Source organism: Arvicanthis niloticus, chromosome 2, assembly GCF_011762505.2.
Source record: "Arvicanthis niloticus isolate mArvNil1 chromosome 2, mArvNil1.pat.X, whole genome shotgun sequence".
NCBI classification, from domain to species: Eukaryota; Metazoa; Chordata; class Mammalia; order Rodentia; family Muridae; genus Arvicanthis; species Arvicanthis niloticus.
In genome coordinates this window covers 1-27,150 of record NC_047659.1, presented here as the reverse complement: position 1 = coordinate 27,150, position 27,150 = coordinate 1, and positions in this window count along the sequence as shown.

Here is a 27,150-nt window from a genome sequence, read left to right as displayed (position 1 = left end):
AGTTAACCACAGGGACATCTTCCTAACTGTCTACCACACAAATATGTTCCCCACTATCCACTACAGAAACATCCATCCCAACACAGGGATACAACAGGGATATACTCCCCACCTTCTTCCAAAAGGATGTTCATCCCAATGTTCACAACAGAAATGTCCTACACATGGTCCACCACAGGGATATCCTCCCAACTTTCCACCACAAGTAGTTCCTCCCCACCATCCACCACAGGGACCTTCTTCCCACTGTCCACCAAAGGGACATCCTTCCTACTATCCACAACACAGACATCTTCCCACTGTCCACCACATGGACATCCTTCCCACTGTTCACCACAGGGATGTCCTACCCCACAGTCCACCAGAGTGTGGTCCTCTCTACTGTCCACCACAAATACATCCTTCTGTGCACAAGAGGGATGTCCTCACCATTGTGCACCACAGGGACATATTTTGCATTGTCCACCACAGGGACGTCATTCCTACTGTCCACAAAAGTGAGGTTCTCCCTGCTGTCCACCACAGGGGCATCCTTACCACTGTCCATGACAGGGTCGTCCACACCACTGTCCACCATCGGTATGTCTTTCCCATTGTTCACTAGAGGGACATCTTCCCCAATGTGCACAAAAGAGACATCCTTTTTACTGTCCACCAAAGGAATGTCCTTCCCACTGTCCACCACAGAGAGCACCTCCCTGCTCTCCACCAAAGGGACAGTCTTCCCACTGTCCACCATAGAAAGTTCTTTCCACTGTCCACCACAGGTACATCCTCTCCACTGTCCACCAGAGGGGAAAATCCTTCCTACTGTCCACCACATGGAGTTCCTCCCTAATGACCACCAGAGGGACATCCTTCCTACTGTTCACCACAAGGAGGTCTTTCCCAATGTCCAAAACAGGGACATCCTTCCCACAGTCCACAACATATATTTCCTTCCAATGTCAACCACAGAGACCTCCTTCTCACTGTCCACCACAGGGAAGTGCTCTATACTGTCCACCACAGGTATGTCCCTTACACTGTCCACCACAGTGATGTCCTCTGCCCTGACCACAACATGCATATCATTTCCATGGTCCACCACAGGGACCTCCTTCCCACTGTACACCACAGGGGAGTCCTCTCTACTGTCCACCACAGGGATGTCCTTTCCACTGTTCACCAAAGCGACGTCCTCCACACTGTCCACAACAGGCATGTCCTTCCCACTGTACACCACAAGGGAGTCCTCTCTACTGTCCACCACAGGGATGTCCTTTCCACTGTTCACCAAAGTGATATCCTCCACACTGTCCAGCAAGGAAAGGTACACCCTGCTGTCCACAACAGGAACGTACTTCCCAATGTTCACTAAATGATGTCCTCCCCTATGTCCACCAGAGAGACGTCTTTCCCACTGTTCAACACATGGTGTTTCTCCCCACTGTCCACGCGAGGGACATGCTTCACATGGTCCGCCACACAAAAGTCCTTCCAAATGTCCACAACATGTACGTCCTTCCCACAATCCAAAACATAAATGTCCTCCCCACTGTCCAAAACGTAGACCTACTTCCCACTGTGCACAACAAAAAGATACTCTCTACTCTCCACCAGAGGTATGTCCTTACCACTGTTCACCTAAGTGACATCCTCCCCTCTGTCCACAAGGGGGACATTCTTCTCACAGTTCACTAGAAGAGGTCTTTCCCAATGTCCACAACAGAGATATTCTTCCCAGAGTTTACAACATAAATGTCCTTCCCACTGTCCACCACAGGGAAGTCTTCTCTACTGTCCACAACAGGCATGTCCTTCCCACTGTCCACCACAGAAAGGTACACCCTGATGTCCACAACAGGAACGTACTTCCCAATGTCCACTAAATGATGTCCTTTCCTATGTCCACCACAGAGACATCCTTAAACTGTCCACAACATGGTGTTTCTCCCTACTGTCCATGAGAAGAACATGATTGCCACTGTTCAGCACTCGGAGGTCCTTCCCAATGTCCACAACATTGACGTACTTCCCACAATCCACAACATAAATATCTTCCCCACTGTCCAACACATGGACCTTCTTCCCACTGTTCACCACAGAAAGGTACTCTCTACTGTCCACCACAAGGATGTCCTTACCACTGTCCAAAACAGTGACATCCTCCCCACTGTCCACAACAGTGATGTCCTTCCCACTGTCCACAAAAGAAAGGTCTTCCCCACTGACCACCATAGGGATGTCCTTCTCACTGTCCACCTAAGTGATGTCCTCACCTCTGTCCACAAGAGGGACATTCTTCCCAAAGTTCACCACAAGGAGGACTTTCCTAATGTCCACAACAGAGGCGTTCTTCCCACAGTACACAACATAAAAGTCCTTCCCACTGTCCACCACAGGGACCTCCTTTGCACTGTCTGCCACAGTGACGTCCTCCCCAGTGTCCACCACAGGAGCATACTACCCACTGTCCACCAGAGATATGTCCTACCCGCTGTCCACCACTGTTATATCCTTTCCACTTTCCACCATTAGGAGGTCCTCTCCACTGTCCACCACAGAAAAATCCATTCCATTGTTCACCACAGGGACGTCCTTCCCAATATCCACAATTGGGATGTCCTCACCACTGTCCACAACAGGGACGTCCTTTCCACTGTCCACCACAGAAACATACTCATCACTGTCTATCACAGGGACACCTTTACCACTGTCCAGCACAGAGAGGTCCTCCCTGCTGTCCACCACAAGGACATCCTTCACACTGTCCACCACAGGGAGAATCTCACCACTGTCTACAACAGGGACATCCTTCCCATTGTCTACCACATGGATATCCTTTCACTGTCCCCAAAATTACTTCCTTCCCACTGTTTACCACAGGGACCTCTGCCTAACAGTCCACCACACAAATATGCTCCCAACTATCCACTACAGAAATATCCATCCCACTGTACACAACAGGGAACTACTCCCCACTGTCCTTCACAAGGACGTCCATCACAGTGTCCACAACAGAATGGTCCTACCCACTGTCCACCGCAGGGACATCTTCCCAACTGTCCACCCCAAGGAGTTCCTCCCCAACAGTCCACCACAGGATCATTCTTCCCACTGTCCACCACTGGGACATCCTCCTGTGTACTACAAGGACATCCTTGACACTGTCCACAACTTGGTTGTCCTCAACAATATGCACTACATGGAACTTATCACCACAGTCCACCACAAGAATATCCTCTGCACTGTAAACCACAGGGACATCCTACCCACTGTCAACCACAGGGAGGTCCTCCCCTCCGTATACCACAGGGACAACCTTCTGCCTGTCCACCACATTGTTGTCCTCAACACTGTCCTCCAAAGGGATGTCCTTCCCACAGTCGACCACAAGGATGACATTTCAATGGTCCATCACAGGGAAGTCCTCTTCACTGTCCACTACAAGGATGTCCTTTCCACTGTACACCACAGGGACATCCTCCTGTGCACAACAGGGATGTTTTTACCATTGTCTACCCCCAGAGATGTCTTCTGCACTCCCCACTACAAGGACATCATTCTCACTGTCTACCAAAGAGACATTCTCTTGTGCAACACCAGAGCGTTGTTCTTACTGTCCACAAGGCCATCATCCACACTGTCTACTACAGTGAAGTCCTCTCAACTCTCCAACACAGGGATATCCTCCTAACTGTCCACAACACGGATGTCCTCCCAACTATCAAACACAGCGAATCCTTCCCACTGAAAACAACAGGGACATCCTCCTCACTGTGCAACACAGGGACAACCCCCTGTGCACAACAGGGATGTCCTAACCACTGTCCACAACATATATGTCCTTCGCACTCTCCACCATATGGACATCCTTCCAACTATGCACCACAGGGATATTCTCCAGTGCACCAAAGTAATATCCTCCCCACTGTCCATCACAGGGAAATACTCCCCACTGTCCACCACTTGGATTTGCTCCCCACTGTCTACAACAGTGATATCCTTCCCACTATTCAAACTAGAAAAGTCCTCCCCACTGTCCACCAAGACGACATCCTTAAGACTGTCCACTTCAGTGATATCCTCTCCTCAGATCATAACAGGGATCTCCTTCCCACTGTCCATCACAAGTAGGTCCTCCCCACTGTCCACCAGAGGCACACCCTTCCCACTGTCCACCACAAAGAGGTCTATCCCAATGTCCACAACATGGATGTCCTTCCCACTGTCCACAACTTATATGTCCTTTCCACTGTCCACCACAGGGACCTCCTTCCCACTGTCCACCACAGGGTAGTCCTCTCTACTGTCCACCAAAAGGATGTCTTTTCCACTGTCTACCAGATTGACGTCCTCGCCACTGATTAAAACAAACATGTATATACCACTGTCCACCACAGAAACGTTCTCTCCACTGTCCAACACAGGGAGGTCCTCCCAACTGTAAATCACAGGGAAGTCCTTTCAACTGTTCACCATAGAGATGTCCTTCCCAATATCCTCCACAGGGACATCCTCCTGTGTACCACAAGGACATCCTTACCACTGTACACAACATGGTTGTCTCTTCAATGTCTAGTACAGGGATGTCCTCACCACTGTCCACAACATGAATATCCTCCACACTGTAAACCACAGGGACATCCTACACATTGTCCACCACAGGGAGGTCCTCTCCACTGTCCACAACAGGAACATTCTTCTGCCTGTCCACCACAGTGATGTCCTCCCCACTGTACATCTCAGGGACATCCTCCTGTGCACAACAGGGATGTTCTTACCACTGTACTCCCCAGAGATGTCCGCTGAACTCCCCACTACAAGGACATCCTTCTCACTGTCCACCAAAGAGACTTTCTCTTGTGCACCACGGGAACTTTGTTCTTACTACAAGTTCTTACTACAGTCTACAAGGCTGTCTTCTGCGCTATCCAACACATCCTCATCATTGTCCATCACTGGACATCTTTTTCACTGTCAACCAAAGAGAGGTCCTCCCAGCTGTCCACCACAGTGACATCCTTCCAACTGTCCACAAAAGTAAAGTTCTCCCCACTGTCCAAAACAGGGAGGTCCTCCTCACTGTCCACCATATGGACGTCCTACCCACTAGCCATCACAGGAAGGTCCTTCCTACTGTCAACCATAGAGAGGTCCTCCCAGCTGTCCAAAACAGGAACATCCTTCTCACTGTTCACCACAAGGACATCCTCCCCACTGTGCACCACAGGGACATCCTCCTGTGCACAACAGTGATGTCCTCACCCTTGTGCACCACAGGAACATCTGCCTTTGCACACCAGGAATGTCCTCACCACAGTTTACCCCAGAGATGTTCTCTGCATACTCCAAGGCAGGGACATCATATCCAATGTCCACCAAAGGACGTTCTCCTTTGCACCAGAGAAACTTCCTCAACACTCTTCACTAAAGGACGTCCTCCCCATTGTCCACCAAACAAACGTATTCCCCAAAGTCCACTAAAGAGAAGTCCTTTCCACTGTCCACAACAGGGACGTCCTTCCCACTGTCGAAAACAGAGAGTTCCTCCCAGCTCTCCACCACAGGGATGTCCTTCTCACTGTTCACCACAAGGACATCCTCCCCACTGTGCTCAACAAGGACATCCTCCCGTGCAAATCAGGGATGTCCTCACCCTTGTGCACCACAGGAACATCTTCCTGTGCACACCATGGATGTCCTCACCACTGTCTACCCCAGAGATGTTGTCCGCACAATCCACGACAGGGACATCATTCCCAATGTCTACCAAAGAAACATTCTCCTTTGCCCCAGAGAAACATCATCACCACTGTACACCACAAAACATCCTGACCACTGTCCACCACAGGGACGTACTCCCCACTGTGCACATAAGGGAAGTCCTCTCCAATGTTTACAGCAGGGACTTCCTTCCAACTATCCACCACAGGGGGTCCTTCCCACTGTCCACCAGAAAGACTTTCTTCCAACTGTCTACCACAGGGACTTATTCCCCAGTTTCAACCAAAGGGACGTCCTCTCCACTTTCCACCACAGGGATGTTTTCCACATGATCCAACACAGGGGTGTCCTCACCAGGGTCCACTACAGGGACATCCTTCCTACTGTCCACCACAGGGAGGTCCTCCCCACTGTCCACAACATGGATGTCCTTCCCACTGTAAAACAAAGAAATATCCTTCCCACTGTCCACCACAGGGACGTCTTTCCATCTGTCGACTACATTGACATCCACCCCATTGTCCACCACAGGGAAGTCCTCGCAACCATCCTCCACAGGGAGGTCCTCCCCATAGTCCACCACATGGATGTCCTCCACAGTGTAATCCACAGGTATGTCCTCCTCAGTGTGCACTACAGTGAAGTACTCACCACTCTATACCACAGGGATGTCCTTCCCATTGATCACCTCAGTGACTACCTCCCCACTTTCCATCACAGGGATATCCTACCCACTGTCGACCACAGAAAAGTTCTCCCTGCTGTCCATCACAGGGACATCCTTACCACTATTTACCACAGGGTCATCCTCACCATTGTCCACCAGTGGGAAATCCTTCCCACTCTTCACCACAGGAACATCCTTTCCACTGTGCACCACAGGGACATACTTCTGTGCATAACAGAAATGTTCTTACCACTGTCCATTGCAGAGATGTCCACTGCACTCTCCACTCCAGGCAAATACTTCCCACTGTCCACCAAAAAGACATTTTCTTGTGCACCACAGGAACATCCTCCCCACTGTCCACAATGTCATCATCACCACTGTCCACCACAGTGATGTGCTCTGCGCTCTCCAAATCAGGGACATCATTCCCAAGGTCCACCAAAATAGTGTTTTCCTGTGCACCACAGAAACGTCCTCCTCACTGTCCACCACAGGGATGTCCTCATCAATGTCCAGCACAGGGATCCCAACTATCCAACACAGAGAGCTCCTCTTCACTGTCCACCACAGAGAGTTCCTCCCAGCTGTTTACCACGGGGATGTCCTCCCAACTGTCCACCAGAGGGATACCCTTCCCACTGTGCACCACAAGGAGGTCCTTCCCAATGTCCACAAAAGTCACATCCTTTTTAAAATCCACAACATAAACGTCTTTCTCACTTTCCAGAACAGGGATATCCTTCTTACTGTCTACCACAGGGAGGTCCTCCCTACTGTCCACCACAGTGATGTCCTTTCCACTGTCCACCACAGGGACGTCCTCCTCACTGTCCAGCACAAGGACATGCTTCCAACTCTCCAGCACAGAAATCACCACCCCACTGTCCACCACGGGAAAGTCCTACACTTGGTCAGCCACAGGGACATCCTGTCCAATGTTCACCACAGGAATGTTCTCACCAATGTCCAACATAGAGTTGTGCTCAGCACTCTTCATCACAGGGACATCGTTTTCCTGTCAACCACAAGACATCCACTGGAGTGTCCACCACAGAGATGTTTGCCCAGTTTCCACAAAAGGGGTGTCCTCAACAATGTCCACCACAGGGGTGTGCTTTTTCATAGTTCACAACAGAAACATCCCTTCTGTCATCTCCTCTCTCTGGATGCCCTTCTGCCCTCTCCTTTCTCTGGTTGCCCTTCTTTACTCTCCTCTATCTGGATATCCTTCTGTCTTCTCCTCTCTCTTGATGCCCATCTGTTCTCTCCTCTTTCTACATGCCATTCTGTTCTCTCCTCTCTCTGGATGCCCTTCTGTCTTTTCCTCTCACTAGATGCCATTCTGTTCTCTCCTCTGTCTGGATGCCCTTCTGTTCTCTCCTCTCTCTGGATTCTCTTCTGTCTTCTCTCTCTGGAAGACCTTCTGTTCTCTTGTCTCCCTGGATGCCCTTCTGTCCTCTCCTCTCTCAGGATGCCAATCTGTCCTCTTCTCCATCTAGATTCCTTCTCTATTCTCCTCTTTCCGGATGCCCTTCTGTTCTCTCCTCTCTCTAGATACCCTTCTGTTCTCTCCTCTATCTAGATGCCTTTCTGTTCTCTCCTCTATGTAGGTGCCTTTCTGTCTTCTCCTCTCTCTGTATGGCCTTCTTTAATCTTTTCTGTAGATGAACATCTGCCCTCTTCTCTCTCTGGATGCCTTCCTTTTTTCTCTTCTCTCTGGAGGCCATACTGTCCAATCCTCTATCTGGATGCCCTTCTGTCTTCTCCTATCTCCCGATGCCCTTCTGTCTTCTCCTCTTTCTGGATACCCTTCTGTTCTCTGCTCTCTCTAACTGCCCTTCTGTCCTCTATTGTCTCTGGATGCACTTATGTTCTCTCCTTTTTCTGGATTCTCTAATATTCTACCACCTCTCTGAATGTGCTTCTGTTCTGTTTTCTCTCGGGATATCCTTATGTCCTCTCCTCTCTCTCTGAATTCCCTTCTGTCTTTTCCTTTCTCTGGATGCCCTTTTGTCCTCTCCTCTCTATGGATACCCTTCTGTTCTCTCCTCTCTCTTGATGCCCTTCTGTTCTCTTCTCTCTCTGGATGCCCTTCTGTTTTCTCCTCTCTCCGGATGCCCTATTGTCTTCTCCTCTCTCTGGATGCCCTTTTGCTCTCTCCTCTCTCAGGATGCCTTTCTGTTCTTGTCGCTCTGGATTCCCTTCTGTCTTCTCACTTTTGATTCCCTTCTGCACTCTCCTCTCTCTGGATGACCTTCTGTTCTCTCCTCTCTCTGGATTCCCTTCTATCTTCTCCTCTCTCTTGATGCCGTTCTGTTCTCTCTTTTTTCTGGATTCCCTTCTGTTCTCTCCTCTCTCTGGATGCCCTTCTGTCTTCTCCTCTCTCTGGATGCCCTTCAGCTCTCTCCTCTCTCTGGATGCCCTTCTGTTCTCTCCTCTCTCTGAATGACCTTCTGTCTTCTCCTCTCTCTGGATGCCCTTCTGTTCTCTCCTCTCTCCGGATGCCCTTCTGTCTTCTTCTCTCTCCCTATGCCCTTCTGTTCTCTCCTCTCTCCAGATGCCCTTCTGTCTTCTCCTCTTTCTGGATGCCCTTCTGTTCTCTCCTCTCTATAGATGCCCTTCTGTCCTCTTCTCTCTCTGGATGCCCGTCTGTTCTCTCCTCTCCTCTGGATTTCCTTCTGTCTTCTCCTCTTTCTGGATGCTGTTCTATCCTCTTCACTCTCTGGATGCCCTTCTGTCTTCTCCTCTCTCTGGATGCACTTCTGTTCTCTCCTCTCTCTGGATTCCTATTTATCTTCTCCTCTCTCTGGATGCCCTTCTGTCATCTCCTCTCTCTGGGTGGCCTTCTGTCTTCTTCTCTCTCCTGATGCCCTTCTGTTTTCTCCTCTCTCAGAGTGACCTTCTGTTCTCTCCTCTCTCTGGATTCGATTCTGTCTTCTCCTTCTCTGGATGCCCTTCTCTTCTCTCCTCTTTCTGGATGCCTTTCTGTTCTCTCCTCTATCAAGATGCCCTTCTGTCTTCTTCTCTCTCTGTATGGCCTTCTGTACTATTTTATGTGGATGCCCTTTTGTCCTCTCCTTTCTCTGGATTCCCTTCTGCTCTGTCTTCTCTCTGGAGGAAATTCTGTCCTCTCCTCTCTCTGGATGCCCTTCTGTCTTCTCCTATCTCCCGAAGCCCTTTGGTCTTCTCCTCTTTCTGGATGCCCTTCTGTTCTCTGCTCTCCCTAAATGCCCTTCTGTCTTCTCCTCTCTCCCTATTCCCTTCTCTTTTCTTTTCTGTTCTGATGCCCTTCTGTCTTCTCCTCTCTCTGTTTTCCAGATAATTTTCTACTCACTCTGGATAACCTTCTGTCTTCTCCTCTCTCTAGATTCCCTTCTGTGTTCTCTTCTCCCCGGATGCCCTTCAGTCCTCTTCTCTCTCTGGATGTCCTTCACTCTTGTGTTCTGTCTGGATGGTCTTCTGTTCTCTCTTCTTTCTGGATTCTCTCCTGTTCTCTCATCTCTCCGGATGCGCTTCTGTTCTCTTTTCTCTCCGGATGTCCTTCTCTCCTCTCCTCTATCTAGATGCCCTTCTGTATTCTCCTTTCTATGGTTGACCTTCTGTTCTCTCCTCTCTCTGGATGCCCTTTTGTCCTCTCCTCTCTTTGAATACCCTTCTGTTCCATCCTCTCCCTGGATGCCCTTGTATTCTCTCCACTCTCTGTATGCCCCTGTGTCCTGTTCTCTCTCTGGAAGCCCTTCTGTATTCTCCTTTCTCCCGATGCCCTTATGTCTTCTCCTCTTTCTGGATACCCTTCTGTTCTCTGCTCTCTCTACATGCCCTTCTGTCCTCCATTCTCTCTGGATGCCCTTATATTCTCTCCTCTTTCTGGATTCCCTTCTGTCTTCTCTCTCTGGAAGCCCTTCAGTCGTCTTCTCTCTCTGGATGTCCTTCAGTCCTCTGCTATCACTGGATGGGCTTCTGTTCTCTCCTCTCTCGGGAGTCCTTATGTCCTCTCCTCTCTCTTGATGCCCTTTTGTTCTCTCATCTCTCTAAATGCCCTTCTGTCCTTTTCTCTTTCTGGATGCCCTTCTTCTCTCTCCTCTCTCTGGATGCCCTTTTGTTCTCTCCTCTCACTGGATTCCCTTTTGTCTTCTCCTTTCTCTTGATGCCCTTCTGTTCTATCCTCTTTCTGAATGACCTTCTGTTCTCTCCTCTATCTGGATGCCCTTGTGTCCTCTTCTCTCTATGGATGCCCTTCTGCTCTCTCCTCTCTCTTGATGTCCTTCTATTCTCTCCTCCCGCTGGATTCCCTTCTATCTTCTCCTCTCTCTTGATGCCCTTCTCTTTTCTCATCTTTCTGGATGCCCTTCTGTTCTCTACTCTCTCTCCACATGTTCTTCTGTCATCTCCTCTTTCTAAATGCCCTTCTGTCCTCGCTTCTCTCTGGATGCCCTTTGTTCTCTCCTCTCTCTGGATGCCATTCTGACTTCTCCTCTCTCCCTATGCCCTTCTGTACTCTTGTCTCACCAGCTTCCCTTCTGTCTTCTTCTCTCTCTGAATGCTGTTCTGTTCTCTCCTCTCTCTGGATACCAATTGTCTTCTTCTCTCTCTGGATGCCCTTCTGTCTTCTCTTCTCTCCCTTTACCCTTCTGTTCTCTCATCTCTCCGGCTTCCCTTCTGTCTTCTCCTTTCTCTGGATACCCTTCTGTTCTCTCTGCTCTCTGGATGCCCTTCTGTCTTCTCCTATCTCCCAATGGGCTTCTGTCTTCTCTTCATTCTGATTGCCCTTCTGTTCTCTCCTACCTTCTGATGTCCTTCTGCTCTCTCATCTCTCTGGATGCCCTTCTGTTCTCTCCTCTCTCTGGATGCCCTTCTGTTTTCTCTTTCTGGATGTCATTTTATCCCCTCCCTGGATGCCCTTCAGTCTTCTCCTTTCTCTGGTTGCCCTTCTGTTATCTCCTCTCTCTGGATGCCATTTTGTCCTCTCCTCTCTCTGGATACCCTTCTGTTCTCTCTGTTCTCCAGATGCCCTTCTGTTTCTCCTCTCTCTGTATGGCCTTCTTTACTCTTTTCTGTGGATGCCTTTCTGCCCTCTCCTCTCTCTGGATGCCCTTCTTTTCTCTCTTCTCTCTGGAGGCCATACTGTCCTCTCCTCTATCTGGATGCTCTTCTGTCTTCTCCTATTTCCCGATGCCCTTCTGTCTTCTCCTCTTTCTGGATACCCTTCTGTTCTCTGCTCTCTCTACATGGCCTTCTGTCCTCTATTGTCTCTGGATGCACTTATGTTCTCTCCTCTTTCTAGATTCTCTAATGTTCTATCATCTCTCTGAATGTGCTTCTGTTCTTTTTTCTCTCGGGATGGCCTTATGTCCTCTCCTCTCTCTGAATGCCCTTCTGTCTTCTCCTTTCTCTGGATGCCCTTTTGTTCTATCCTCTCTCTGGATGCCCTTTTGTCCTCTCCTCTCTATAGATACCCTTCTTTTCTCTCCTTTCTCTTGATGCCCTTATGTTCGCTCTTCTCTATGGATGCCGTTGTGTCCTATTCTCTCTCTGGATGCCCTTCTGCTCTCTCGTCTCTCTGGATGCCCTTCTGTTTTCTCCTCTCTCTGGATTCCCTTCTGTCTTCTCCTCTCTCTGGATGCCCTTCTGTTTTCTCCTCTCTCTGGATTCCTATCTGTCTTTTCCTCTCTCTTGATGCCCTTCTGTTCTATCCTCTCTCTTGGTGCCCTTCTGTTCTCTCCTCTCTCTGGATTCCCTTCTGTCTTCTCCACTCTCTTGATGCCCTTTTGTTCTCTCTTCTTTCTGGATGCCCTTCTGTTCTCTCCTCTCTCTGGATGCCCTTCTGTCTTCTCCTCTCTCCGGATGCCCTTCAGCTCTCTCCTCTCTCTGGATGCCCTTATGTTCTCTCCTCTTTCCAGATGCCCTGCTGTCTTCTCCTCTCTCTAGATGCCCGTTGTTCTCTCCTCTCTCGGGATGCCCTTCTGTCTTCTCCTACCTCTGGATGCCCTTCTGTCCTCTCAACTCTCTCTGGATGCCCTTCTGTCTTCTCCTCTCTCCCTATGTTCTTCTGTTGTCTCGTCTCTCTGGCTTCCATTCTGTCTTCTCCTCTCCCTGGATGCCATTCTGGTCTCTCCTCTCTCTAGATGCCCTTCAGTATTCTCCTCTCTCCAGATGCCCTACTGTCTTCTTCTCTCTCTGGATGCCTTTCTGCTCTCTCCTCTCTCTAGATGCCCTTATGTTTTCTCTCCTGTCTCTAGATGTTCTTCTGTCTTTTCCGCTCTCTGGATACTGTTCTATTCTCTACTCTCATTGGATGCCCTTCTGTTTTCTCTGCTCTCTGAATGCCCTTCTCTTCTCCTCTCTCTGTGGATGTGTTTCTGTCTTCTCCTCTCTCGGGATGCCCTTCTATTCTCTCTTCTCTCTGGATGCCCTTCTGACCTCTCCTCTCCATGGATGCCTTTCTGTCTTCTCCTGTCTCTTGATGGATTTCTGTTCTCTCCTCTCTCTGGATCCATTCTGTCCTCTCCTCTCTCTAGATGCCCTTCTTCACTCTCCTCTCTCTGGATGCCCTTCTGTCCTCTCTTCTCCCTAGATGCTGTTCTGTCCTCTTTTCTTTCTGGATTCATTTCTGTTCTCTCCTCTCTCTGGATTCCCTTTTTGTCTTCTCCTCTCTCTGGATGCCCTTCTCTTCTCTCCTCTCTCTAGATACCCTTCTGTCCTCTATTCTCTCTGGATGCCTCTCTGTTCTCTCCTCTCACCTATGACATTCTGTCCTCTCCTCTCTCTGGATGCCCTTCGGTCTTCTCTCTCCAGATGCCCTTCAGTCCTCTTTTCTCTCTGCATGACCTTCAGTCTTCTGCTTTCTCTGGATGGGCTTCTGTTCTCTCCTCTTTCTGTATTCTCTAATGTTCTATCATCTCTCTGTATGTGCTTCTGTTCTCTTTTCTCTCAGGATGTTTTTATGTCTTCTCCTCTCTCTGAATGCCCTTCTGTCTTCTCCTCTCACTTGATGCCCTTTTGTTCTATCCTCTCTCTGGATGCCCTTGTGTCCTCTTTTCTCTCTGGATGCCCTTCTGCTCTCTCCTCTCTCTGGATGCCCTTCTGTTCTCTCCTCTCTCTTAATTCTTTTTTTGTCTTCTACTCTCTCGTGATGCCCTTCTGCTCTCTCGTCTCTCTGGATGCCCTTCTGTTTTCTCCTCTCTCTGGATTCCCTTCTGTCTTCTCCTCTCTCCGGATGCCCTTCAGCTCTCTCCTCTCTCTGGATGCCCTTCTGTTCTCTCCTCTCTCCGGATGCCCTTCTCTTCTCCTACCTCTGGATGCCCTCCTGTCCTCTCATCTCTCGGGATGCCCTTCTTCCCTCTCTTCTCTCTGGATGCCCTTCTGTCTCATCCTACCTCTGGATGCCCTTCTGTCCTCTCATCTCTCTGGATGCCCTTCTGTCTTCTCCTCTCTCCCTATGCCCTTCTGTTCTCTAGTCTCTCTGGCTTCCCATCTGTCATCTCCTCTCTCTGGATGCCCTTCTGATCTCTCCTCCCTCTGGATGCCCTTATGTTATCTCTCCTGTCTCTGGATGTTCTTCTGTCTTCTCCGCTCTCTGGATACTGTTCTATTCTCTACTCTCCCTGGATGCCCTTCTGTTTTCTCTGCTCTCTGAATGCCCTTCTCTTCTCCTCTCTCTGTGGATGTGTTTCTGTATTCTCTTCTCTCTGGATGCCCTTCTGTTCATTCTTCTCTCTGGATGCCCTTCTGACCTCTCTTCTCCATGGATGCCTTTCTGTCTTCTCCTCTCTCCTGATGGCTTTCTGTTCCCTCCTCTCTCTGGATCCATTGTGTCCTCTACTCTCTCTGGATACCCTTCTGTCCTCTCTTCTCCCTAGAGGCTGTTCTGTCCTCTTTTTTCTCTGGATGCCCTTCTGTTCTCTGTTCTCTCTGGATTCCCTTTTTGTCTTCTCCTCTCGCTGGATGCCCTTCTCTCCTCTCTCTAGATGCCCTTCTGTCCTCTATTCTCTCTGGATGCCTCTCTGTTCTCTCCTCTCACCAATGACATTCTGTCCTCTTCTCTCTCTAGATGCCCTTCTGTTTTCTTTCTCCAGATGCCTTTCAGTCCTCTTCTCGCTCTGCATGTCCTTCAGTATTTTGCTTTCTCTGGAACGACTTCTGTTCTCTCCTCTTTCTGGATTATCTAATGTTCTATCATCTCTCTGAATGGGCTTCTGTTCTCTATTCTATTGTGATGTCCTTATGTCCTCTCCTCTCTCTGAATGCCCTTCTGTCTTCTCCTTTCTCTGGATGCCCTTCTGTTCTATCTTCTCTCTGGATGCCCTTTTGTCCTCTCCTCTCTCTGGATATCCTTCTGTTCTCTCCTCTATCTTGATGCCCTTTTGTACTCTCCTATCTCTGGATGCCCCTCTTTCCTCTCCTCTCTCTGGATGCCCTTCTGTCTTCTCCTATCTCTGTATGCCCTTCTGCTCTCTCCTTTTTCTGGATGACCTTCTGTCTTCTACTATCTCCCGATGCCCTTCTGTCTTCTCCTCTTTCTGGATACCCTTCTGTTCTCTGCTTTCTCTACATGCCCTTCTGTCCTCTATTCTCTCTGGATGCCCTTATGTTCTCTACTCTCTCAGGATTCCCTTCCGTCTTCCACTCTCTCTTGATGCCCTTCTTGTCTCTCCTCTCTCTGGATTCCCTTCTGTTCTTTACTCTCTCCACATGCCCTTCTGTTCACTCCTCTCTCTGGATTCGCTCTGTCTTCTCCTTCTCTGGATGTCCTTCTGTTCTCTCCTCTCTCTAGATACCCTTCTGTTCTCTACTCTATCTAGATACTCTTCTGTCTTCTCCTCTCTCTGTGTGGCCTTCTTTACTCTTTTCTGTGGACGGCCTTCTGCCCTCTCTCCTCTCTCTGGATGCCCTTCTTTTCTCTCTTCTCTCTGGAAGGATTCTGTCCTCTCCTCTATCTGGATGCCCTTCTCTCTTCTAATCTCACCAGATACCCTTCTGTTCTCTCATCTCACTGGATGCCATTCTGTTGTCTCCTCTCTCTGGATGCCCTTCTGTCTTCTCCTCTCTCTGGATGCTCATCAGTCCTCTTCTCTTTCTAGGAGTCTGTCAGTCTTCTGCTCTCTCTGCATGGGCTTCTATTCTTTCCTCTTTCTGGAATCTCTCATGTTCTCTCCTCTCTCTGAATGCCCTTCTGTCTTTTCCTTTCTCTGGTTGCCCTTCTGTTCTACTCTGTTTTGATGCCCTTCTGTTCTCTCCTATCTCTGGATGCCCTTCTTTTCTCTCTTCTCTCTTAAAGGCCATTCTGTCCTCTCCTCTCTCTTCTGACTTATCCTATCTCCCAAGGCCTTTCTTTCTTCTCCCCTTTCTGGATACCCTTCTGTTATCTGCTCTCCCTATATGCCCTTCTATCCTCTATTCTCTCTGGATGCCCTTATGTTCTCTCGTTTCTCAGGATGTTCTTCTGTCTTCTCCGCTCTCTGGATACCGTTCTATACTCTACTCTCCTAGGATGCCCTTCTGTCTTCTCTGCTCTCTGGATGCCCTTAAGTTCTACCCACTCTGTGGATGTGTTTCTATCTTTTCCTCTCTCTGGATGGCTTTCTGTTCTCTCCTCTCTCTGGATGCACTTCTGACCTCTCCTCTCCATGGATGCCCTTCTTCACTCTCCTCTCTCTGAATGCCATTCTGTCCACTCCTCTCTCTGGATGCCCTTTTGTCCTCTCATCTCTCTGGATGCCCTCCTGTTCTCTCCTCTCTCTGGATTCCCTTTTTGCCTTCTCCTCTCACTGGATGACCTTCTCTTCTCTCCTTTCTCCAGATGCCCTTCTGTTCTCTATTCTCTCTGGATGCCTGTCTGTTCTCTCGACTTACTGGAGGCCCTTCTGTGCTCTCCTCTCTCTGGATGCCCTTCTTTCCTTTCCTCTCTCTGGATGCCATTCTGTCTTCTCCTCTCTCTCTATGCCCTTTTACCTTCTCCTCTCTCTGGATGCCCGACAATTTACTCCTCACACTGGATACCCTTCTGTCTTCTCCTCTCACCAGATACTTTTCTGTTCTCTCATCTCACTGGATGCCATTCTGTCCTCTCCTCTCTCTGGATGCCCTTCTGTGTTCTCCTCTCTCCGGATGCCCTTCAGTCCTCTTCTCTCTGTGGATATCCTTCAGTCTTCTGTTCTCCCTGGATAGGCTTCTGTTCGCTCCTCTTTCTGGCTTCTCTCCTGTTCTCTCATCTCTCTGGATGCCCTTCTGTCTTCTCCACTCTCTGGATGCCATTATGTTCTCACTCTCTGTGTAGGCGTTGCTCTCTTCTTCTCTCTCTGGATCCCTTCTGTCCTCTCCTCTATCTGGATGCCCTTCTTCACTCTCCTCTGTCTGGATGCCCTTCTGTCCTCTCATCTCACTAGATGCCCTTCTCTTCTCTCCTCTCTCTAGTTGCCCTTCTGTCCTCAATTCTCTCTGGATGCCTTTTTGTTCTCTTGTCTCTCTGGATGGCTTTCTTTGCTCTCCTCTCTCTGGATGCCCTTTTTGTTCTCCTCTCTCTGGATGCACTTCTGTCTTCTCCTCTCTCCCTATGCCCTTCTGTCTTTTCCTCTCTCTGGATGCCTGACAATTTTCTCCTCACTCTGGATACCTTCTGTCTTCACCTCTCACCACATGCCCTTCTGTTCTCTCGTCTCACTGAATGCCATTCTGTCCTCTCCACTCTCTGGATGCCCTTCTGTCTTCTCCTCTCTCTGGATGCCCATCAGTCCTCTTCTCTTTCTAGATGTCTGTCAGTCTTCTGCTCTCTCTGGATGGGCTTCTATTCTCTCCTCTTTCTGGATGCTCTCCTGTTCTCTCATCTCTCTGGATGCGCTTCTATTCTCTCATCTCTCTGGATGCCCTTTTGTCTTCTCCGCTCTCTGGATGCCATTATGTTCTCTCCTCTCTCTGGATGCCCTTCTGTCTTCTTCTATCTCTGGATCCCCTTCAGTCCTCTTCTCTCTCTGGATATCCTTCAGTCTTCTGCTCTATCTGGATGGGCTTCTGTTCTCTCCTCTTTCTGGATTCCCTAATGTTCTCTCATCTCCCTAGATGTGCTTCTGTTCTCTCTTCTCTCGGGATGTCCTTATGTCTTCTCCTCTCTCTGGATGCCCTTCTGTCTTCTCCTTTCTCTGGATGCCCTTCTATTCTCGCCTCTCTCTGGATGCCCTTTTCTCCTCTCCTCTCTATGGATACCCTTCTGTTCTCTCCTCTCTCTTTATGCCCTTCTGTTCTCTCCTCTCTCTGGATGTCCTTGTGTCCTCTTCTCTCTCTGGATGCCCTTTTGTACTCTCCTCTCTCTGAATACCGTTCTGTCTTCTCCTCTTTCTGGATGCCCTTCTGTTCTCTTCTCTCTGCATATGAACTTCTCCCTTCTTCTCTCTCTTGATGCCCTTCTGTTCTCTCCATTCTTAGGATGCCCTTCTGTTTTCCCCTCTCTCTGAATGCTCTCTGTCATCTCCTCTCTCTGGATGCCATTCTGTCTTCTCCTCTCTCTCGATGCCCTTCTCTTCTCTCCTCTCTTCCAATGCCCTTCTGTCTTCTCCTCTCTCTCGATGCCCTTTTCTTCTCCTCTCTCTTCCAATGCCCTTCAGTCTTCTCCTCTCTCTGGATGCCCTACAATTCTCTCCTCACTCTAGAATCCCTTCTGTATTCTTTTCTCTCTTGATGCCCTTCTCTTTTTTCCCTTCACTCTATGACCCTCTGTCCCCTCCTCTCTCTGGATGTCATTCTGTCTTTCCTCTGTCCAGATGCCCTTCTGTCCTCCCCTTTTTCTGAATGCCTTTTTGTTCTCTCCTCCCTCCGGATGCCATTCTGTCTTCTCCTCTCTCTGGAAGCTCTTCTGCTCTCTCCTTTTTCTGGAAGCCCTTCTGTCTTCTCCTCTCTTCCGATGCTCTTCAGTCCTCTTCTCTCTCTGGATGTGTTTCAGTCTTTTGCTCTCTCTGGATGGGCTTCTGTTCTCTCCTCTTTCTGAATTCTCGCCTGTTCTCTGATCTTTCTGTTCTCTCTTCTCTCGGGATGCCCATCTGTCCTCTCCTCACTCTGGATACCCTTCTGTCTTATCCCTCTGGATTCCCTTCTGTTCTCTCCTTTCTCTGAATGCCCTTTTGTCCTCACCTCTCCCTGAATGCCATTCTGTTCTCTCCTCTCGCCGGATGTCCCTTTGTCTTCTCCTCTCTCTTGATGCCCTTCTGCTGTCTCCTCTCTCTGGATGGCCTTCTGTTCTTTACTCTCCCCGGATGTGGGTCTGTCTTCTCCTCTATCTGGATGCCCTTCTGTCTTCTCCTCTCTCTGGATACCCTTCTGTTCTCTCCTCGCTCTGGACACCCTTGTGTTCTCTCCATTCTCTGGATGCCCTTCTGTCCTCTCCTCTCTCTGAATGCCCTTCTGTTCTCTCATCACTCTGGATGCCCTTTGGTCTTCTCCACTCTCTGAATGCCCTTCAGTTCTCTCCTCTCACTGGATGCTCTTCTGCTCTCTCCTCTCTCTAGATGCCCTTCTATTCTCTCCTCTCTCTGGATGCCCTTCTGTCTTCTCCTCTCTCTGGATGCTTTTGTGCTCCCTCCTCTTTCTGGATACCCATCTGTTCTCTCCTCTCTCTGGATTCCCTAATGTCTTATTCTCTCTCTGGATGCCCTTCTGTTCTTTCCTCTTTCTGGATGCCCTTTTGTTCTCTCCTCTCTCCAGATGCCCTTCTGTCTTCTCCTCTCTCTGGATGCCCTTCTGGCCTCTCCTATCTCTGAATGCCCTTCTGTTCTCTCCTTATTCTGGATGCACTTCTGTTCTCTCCTCTCTCCGGATACCCTTCTGTCTTCTTTCTCTCGATGCCCTTCTGCTCTCTCCTCTCTCTGGATGCCCTTCTGTTCTCTCCTTTTTCTGGGTGCCCTTCTGTTCTCTCCTCTCTCTGGATGGCCTTCTGTCTTTTCCTCTCTCTGGATGCCCTTCTGCTCTCTCTTCTCTCTAGATGCCCATTTATCTTTTCGTATCTATGGATGACCTGCTTTTCTCTACTCTCTCTGAATGACCTTCTTTCCTTTCCTCTATCCAGATGCCCTTCTGTCTTCTGTCTGGATGCCCTTCTGTTCTTTCCTCTCTCTGGATGCCCTTCTGTCCTCTCCTCTCTCTGGATGCCCATCTCATTATCTCTCTGGATGCCCTTCTTTTGTCTCCTCTCTCTAGATTCTATTCTGTCCTCTTATCACTCTGGATGCCCTTTTGTTCCGTTCTCTCTCTGGATGATCTTCTGTTCCCTCATCTCTGTGGATGTCCTTCTGTTCTCATCTCTCTCTGGAAGATCTTCTGTTCTCTCATCTATCTGGATGTTCTTGTGTTCTCTCCTCTCTCTGGATTCCCTTCTGTTCTCTCCTCTCTCTGGATGCCCTTCTTTTTTCTTCTCCCTGGATGCCTTTCTATAAGCTCCTCTCTCTGGATGCCTTCGGTCTTCTCTGCTCTCTGAATGCCCTTATGTTCTCTCCACTTTCTGGATGTCCTTCTGTCTTCTCACCTCTCTTGGAGTCCATTCTGTCCTCTTCTTTCTCTGGATTCCCTTCTGTCCTCTAATCTCTCTGGTTTTCTCTCTGTTCTCTTCTCTCTATCGAGGCTCTCCTGTACTCTCATCTCTCTGGATGTCTTTCTGTTCTCTCCTCTCTCTGGATGCCCTCCTGTCTTCTCCTCTCTCTGGATACCTTTCTGGTCTCTCCTCTCTCTCTATGCTCTTCTGTTCTCCAGTCTCTGTGGATGTCCTTCTGTCCTCTCCTCTCACTGGATGGCCTTCTGTTCTCTCCTTTCTCTGGATGTCCTTCTGTTGTCTCCTCTCTCTGGATGCCCTTCTGTTCTCTCTTCTCTCTGGAGGCCATTCTGTCCTCTCTTCTCTCTGGATGCCCTTCTATCCTCTCCTCTCTCTGTATTCCCTTCTGTACTCTCCTCTCTCTCTTTGCTCTTCTGTTCTCTTCTCACTATAGATGCTCTCCTGTACTCTCATATCTCTGGATGCTCTTCTGTTTTCTCCTCTCCATGGATGCCAATCTGATCTCTCCTCTCTTTTGATGTCCTTCAGTTTTCTCCTCCCTCTGCATGCCCTTCTGTTCTCTCGTCTCTCTGGAGGCCCTTATTTACTCTCTTCTCTCTGGATGCCCTTCTGTCATATCCTCACTCGGGATGCCCTTATGTCTTCTCCTGTCTCCGGATGTTCTCTGTCCTATCCTCTTTCTGGATGCCCTTCTGTTCTCCCCTCTCTCCAGATGCCCTTCTCTTCTCTCCTATCTCCGGATGTCCTTCTGTCTTCTCTTCTTGCTGGATGCCCTTCTATTCTCTCCTCTCTCTGGATTCCCTTTTGCCCTCTCATATCTCTGTTTGCCCTTCTGTTGTCTTCTCTCTATGGATGATCTCCTGTTCTCTCATCATTCTGAATGCCCTTCTGTTCTCACCTCTCTCTGGATGAACTCTGTCTTCTCCCCTCTATAGATGCCCTTCTGTTCTCTTCTCTCTCTGGATGATCTTCTGTTTCCTCCACTCTCTAGATGCCCTTGTGTTCTATCCTCTTCCGGGTTGTTTCTGTCTTCTCCTCTCTCTCTATGCCCTTCAGTTCTCTCCTCTCACTGGATGCCCTTCTGCAATCTCTTCTCTGGATGCATTTCTTTTCTCTCCTTTGACTGCCTGACCTTGTTTCTGCTCCTGTCTCTGGATGCTCTTCTGTTCCCTCCAATGTCTGGATGCCCTTCTGTCCTCTCCTTTCTCTAGATGCCCTTCTTTCTTCTCTCTGTGGATGCCCGTCTGGTCTCTTCTCTACCAGGAGGATATTCTTCCTACTCCTCTCTCTTGATGCGCTTCTGTTCTCTCCTCTCTCTGGAGGATTTTTTGTTCTCTCCAGTCTCAAGATGCCCCTCTGTCCTCCCTCTCTCCAGATCCCCTTCTGTTCTCTCCTCTCTCCAGATATCCTTCTGTCCTCTCCTCTCTCTGTATGCCCTTCTGTCTTTTCATCTCTCTGGATGACCTCTGTTCTCTCCTCTATCGGGACGCCCTTCTGCCTTATCCTCTTTCTGGATGCCCTTCTGTTCTTTTCTCCCACTGGATGCCCTTCAGTCCTCTTCTCTCTCTGGATGCCCTTCTGTCTTCCACTCTCTCTTGATGCCTTTCTGAACTCTCCTCTCTCCAGATGCTCTTCTGTTATCTCATCTCTCTGGATGCCCTTCTCTCTTCTCTTCTCTCTGGATGCCCTTCTGTTTTTACCTCTCTATGGATGCCCTACTGTCTTCTCCTCTGTCTACATGCCCTTCTGTTCTCTTAGCTCTCTAGATTCCGTTCATTACTCTCATCTCTCTGGATGCCACTCTGTTCTCTTCTCTCTATGCATATTCTTCTGTTCTCTCATCTCTCTAGATTCTCTTCTGTTCTCTCATTCCTCAGGACGCCCTTCTGTTCCCTTCTCCTCTGGATGATCTCCTGATCGCTCATTTCTGTGGATGCCCTTCTGTTTACTCCTCTCTCTGGAAGATCTTCTGCTCTCTCATCTCTCAGGATGCACTTGTGTCCTCTCCTCTCTCTGGATGCTCTTCTGTTCTCTCATCTCTCTGGATGCCCTTGTGTCCAATCCTCTCCAGGGATACTCTTCTGTATTCTCCTTTCTCTGAATACCCTCTTGTCCTCTACTCTCTCTTTATGCCTTTCTGTTCTCTCCTCACTCCAGATGCCCTTCTGTCTGCTCTATCTGCATTTCCTGTTTTCCCCTCTATATGGATGCCCTTCTGTGTTCTCCTCTCCATACATGCCTTTTTGTTCTCTCCTCTCTCTAGATTCACTTCTGTCTTTTTTGTCTCTCTAGATGACCGTCTGTTGTCTCCTCTCTCTGGATGAAATTCTGTTCTCTCCTCTATCTAGAAGGCTTCTGTCTTCTCCTCTATCTGGATACCCTTCTGTTCTTTCCTCTCTCTTGAAGCCCTTCTGTCCTCTCCTCTCTCTGGATGCAATTCTGTCTTGCCCTCTTTCTGGATGCCCTTCTAATCTCTCCACTCTCTGGATGCCCTTTTGTAGAGTTATCTCTCTGGATGTCCTTCTGTCTTCTTTTTTCTCTAGATACCCTTCTGTTTTCAACTATCTATGGATGCCCTTCTTTCTTCTCCTCCCTCTACATGCCTTTCTGTTTCTAGCATCTCTCTGGATGCCCTTCTGTCTTCTCCTCTATCTGGATGCCCTTCTGTCCTCTTCTCTCTCTGGAAGCCCTTCTGTCTTTCCGTCACTATGGATGACCTTCTGTTGTTTCCTCTCTCTGAATGACCTTCTGTTTGCTCATCTCTGTTGATGCCCTTCTGTTCCCTCTTCTCTCTGGAAGATCTTCAGTTCTCTCATATCTCTGGATGCTCTTTTTTATTCTGCTCTCCCTGGATGCCCTTCTTTGCTCTTCTCTCTGGATGCCCTTCTATTATTTCCTCTCTCACTTGATGCCTTATGTCTTCTCCTCTCTCTGGATGCACTTCTGTTCTCTCCTCTCTCTGAATGCCTTTCTGCGCCATCCTCTCTCTGGATGCCCTTCTGTCTTCTAACCTCTCTGGATGCCCTTCTGTACTCTCCTCTCTCTGTATGCCCTTCTGTCCTCTCCTCTCTTGGAGGCCCTTCTGCCCACTTCTTTCTCTGGATTCCCTTCTGTTTTCTAATCTCTCTGGTTTTCTTTCTGTTCTCTTCTCTCTATAGAGGCTCTCCTATACTCTCATCTCTCTGGATGACCTTCTGTTCTCTCCGCTCTCTGGATGCCCTTCTGTCTTCTCCTCTCTCTGGATGCGTTTCTGGTCTCTCCTCTCTCTCAATGCTCTTCTTTTCTCCAGTCTCTGTGGATGCCCTTCTGTCCTCTCCTCTCACTGGATGGCATTCTGTTCTCTCCTCTCTCTGGATGTCCTTCTGTTGTCTCCTCTCTCTAGAAGCCCTTCTGTCTTCCACACTCTCTGAATGCCCTTTTGTACTCTCCTATCTTTGAATTCCCTTCTGTCTTCTAATCTCTCTGGATGCTCTTCTAGTCACTCCTCTCTCTGGATGCTCTTCTGTTTTCTCCACTATCTGGATTCCCTTCTGTTCTCTCCTTTCTATGTAGGCACTTCTGTACTCTCCTCTCGCTGGATGGCCTTCTGTTTTCTGCTCTCTCTGGATGCCCTTCTGTCTTCTCTTATCTCTGGATGCCCTTCTGTTCTCTCCTCTCTCTGGATTTTCTGCTGTCCTGTCATCTATCTTTATCTCCTTCTGTCTTCTTTTTTCTTTGGATGCCCTTTTGTTCTCTTCTCTCTCTGTATGCCCATTTCTCCTATACTCTCTCCAGATACCCTTCTGTTCTCTCCTCTCTCTGTATGCCTTTCTGTTCTCTCCTCTATCTGGATGCCCTTGTGTCCTCTTCTCTCTTTGGAAGCCCTTCTGTCCTCTCTTCCCTCTGGATGCCCTTCTGTCCTCTCCTCTCTAGGATGCCCTTCTGTCTTCTTCTCTCTCTGGATTCCATTCTGTCCTCTTATCTTTCTAGCTGCCATTCTGTTCTCTTCTCTCTATGGAGGCACTCCTGACCTCTCATCGCTCTGGATGCCCTTCTGTTCTCTCCTCTCTCTAGATGACCTCCTGACTTTTCTTCTCTGGATGCCCTTCTGTCTTTCCCTCTCTCTGAATGCCCTTTCGTTCTCTCCTATCTTTGAAGGCCCTTCTGTCTTCTTATCTCTCTGGATGCTCTTCTGTTCTCTTCTCTCTCTGGATGCCCTTCATTTCTATCCTCTATCCAGATGCACATCTGTCCTATCCTCTCTCTGGATGCCCTTCTGTTTTCTCCACTCTTTGGATGGCCCTCTGTCCTCTTCTCTCTCTGGATTCCATTCTGTCCTCTTATCTTTCTAGCTGCCTTTCTGTTCTATACACTCTATGGAGGCTCTCCTGACCTCTCATTGCTCTGGATGCCCTTCTGTTCTCTCCTCTCTCTGCATGACCTTCTGTCTTCTCCTCTCTGGATGCCCTTCTGTCTTTCCCGCTCAATGAATGCTCTTCTGTCCTCTCCTATCTTTGAATGCCCTTCTGTCTTCTAATGTCTTTGGATGCTCTTCTGTTCTCTCCATTCTCTGGATGCCCTTCTGTTCTCTTGTCTTGCTGGATGGCCTTCTGTTCCCTTGTCTATCTGGATTACCTTTTTTCCTCTACTCTATCTGGATGCCCTTCTGTCTTCTCTTCTACCTGTAAGCGCTGTTGTCGTCTCTTCTCTCTGGATGCCCTTCTGTCTTCTCTTCTACCTGGAAGCCCTTCTGTCCTCTCCTCTCTCTGGATGCCCTTCTGTCTTCTCCTCCCTCTGGATGACCTTCTCTTGTCTCCTCTCTTTGGATGCCCTTCGGTTCTCTCCTCTAACTGGATGCCCATCTGTCTTCTCCTCTCTCTGGATGCCCTTCTGTTTTCACCTATCTATGGGTGCCCTTCTGTCTTCTTCTCTCTCTACATGCCCTTCTGTTCTCTCCTCTCTCTGGAATCCCTTCTGTTCTCTCCTCTCTCTGGATGCCCTTCTGTCTTTACCTCTCTGGATGACCGTCTGTTTTCTCCTCTCTCTGGATGAACTTCTTTTCTCTCCTCTATCCAGATACCCTTCTGTCTTCTCCTCTCTCTGGATGCCCTTCTGTTCTTTCCTCTATCTGGATGCCCTTCTGTCCTCTCCTCTCTCTGAATGCCATTCTGTCTTCCCCTCTCTCTGGATGACCTTCTGATCTCTCAACTCTCCGTATGCTCTTCTGTCAAGTTATCTCTCTGGATGCCCTTCTGTCTTCTCCTCTCTCTGGATGCCCTTCTGTTTTCACCTATCTATGGAGGCCCTTATGTCTTCTCCTCTCTCTACATGCCTTTCTGTCCTCTCATCTCTCTGGATGTTCTCTGTTCTCTTCTCTTTGGATGCCCTTCTGTCCTCTCCTCTCTCTGGATGCCCTTCTGTATTTTTATCACTCTGGATGACCTTCTGTTATTTCCTCTCTCTGGATGCCATTCTGTCCTGTACTCTCTCTGGATGCCCTTCTGTCTTCTCATCTCTCTGGATGCCCTTCTTTTCTCTCCTTTTTCTAGATTCTCTTCTGTCATCTCATCCCTCTAAATGCCCTTCTGTTCCCTTCACTCTCCAGACACCCTTCGAAATTCTCCTTTCTCTGGATGCCCTTCTGTTCTCTCCTCTCCCTGGATGTCCTTCTGTTCTTTTCTCTCTCTGGATGCAATTCTGTCCTCTACTCTGTCTGGATGCCCTTTTGTCTTCTCATCTCTCTGGATGCCCTTCTGTTCTCTCCTTTCCCTAGATTCTCTTCTGTCATCTCATCCCTCTGGATGCACTTCTGACCTTGCCTCAAACTTGATGCTCTTCTGTCTTCTCCTCTCTCCCTATGCCCTTTTGTTCTCTCGATTCTCTCGATGCCCTTCAGTATTCTCTTTCATCTGGATGCCCGACAATTTTCTCCTCACTCTGGATATCCTTCAGTCTTCTGCTCTCTCTGGATGGGCTTCTGTTCTCCCCTCTTTCTGGATTCTCTCCTGTTCTATCATCTCTCTGGATGCACTTATGTTCTCTATTCTTTTGGGATGTTATTTGTCCTCTTCACTCTCTGGATGTCCTTCTGTCTTCTCCTCTCTCTGGAAGACCTTCTAATCTATCCTCTCTCTGGATGCTCTTCTGTATTCTCTTCACTCTGGATGACCTTCTCTCTTCTCCTCTCTCTGGATGCACTTCTTTTTTCACCTCTCTATGGATGCTATTCTGTCGTCATCTCTCTGGATGCCCTTCTGTTCTCTCCTCTCAATGGATGCCCTTCTAACTTCTCTTCTCTCTGGATGCCTTTCTGTCTTCTCTGCTCTCTGGATACCGTTCTATTTTCTACTCTCTGTGGATGCCTTTCTGTTTTCTCTGCTCTCTGGATGCCCGTCTGTTCTCTGCTCTCTTTGGATGGCCTTATGTCCTCTCCTCTCTCTGGATGCCCTTCTATTCTCTCCTCTCTCTGGATGACTTTCTCTTCTCTTGACTCTCTGGATCCCTTTTGTACTCTCCTCTCTCTGGATGCCCTTCTGTCTTATCTGCTCTCTGGATACCGTTTTATTCTCTACTCTCTCTGGATGCCTTTCTGTTTTCTCTACTCTCTGGATGCCCTTCTGTTCTCTCCTCTCTTTGGATGGCCTTCTGTCCTCTCCTCTCTCTGGATGCCCTTCTGTTCTCTCCTCTCTCTGGATAGCTTTCTGTTCCCTCCTCTCTCTGGATCCCTTCTGTACTCTCCTCTCTCTGGATGCCCTTCTGTCCTCTCCTTTCTCTGGATGCCCTTCTGTCCTCTCCTCTCTCAGGATGCCTTCTGTACTCTCCTCTCTCTGATGCCCTACTGTTCTCTTCTCTCTCTGGATTCCATTTTTTTCTTTTCTCTCTGGATGTGCTGCTCTTCTCTCCTCTCTCAAGATGCCCTTGTGTCCTCTATTCTCTCTGGATATCCTTCTGTTCTCTCATCTCTCTGGATTCCCTTTTGTGCTCTCCTCTCTCTGGATGCCCTTCTATCCTCTCTTCTTTCTGGATTCCCTTCAGTACTCTCATATCTCTGGTTGTCCTTCTGTTCTCTTCTCTCTATGGATGCTCTCCTGTTCTCTCATTTCTCTGGATGCCCTTCTGTTTTCTCCTCACTCTGGATGCCCTTCTGTCCTCTCCTCTCTCTGGATGCCCTTCTATCCTCTCCTCTCTGTTGATGCCTTTCTGTTCTCTCCTATCACTGAATAACTTTTTGTCTTCCCCTTTCTCTGGATGCCCCACTTTC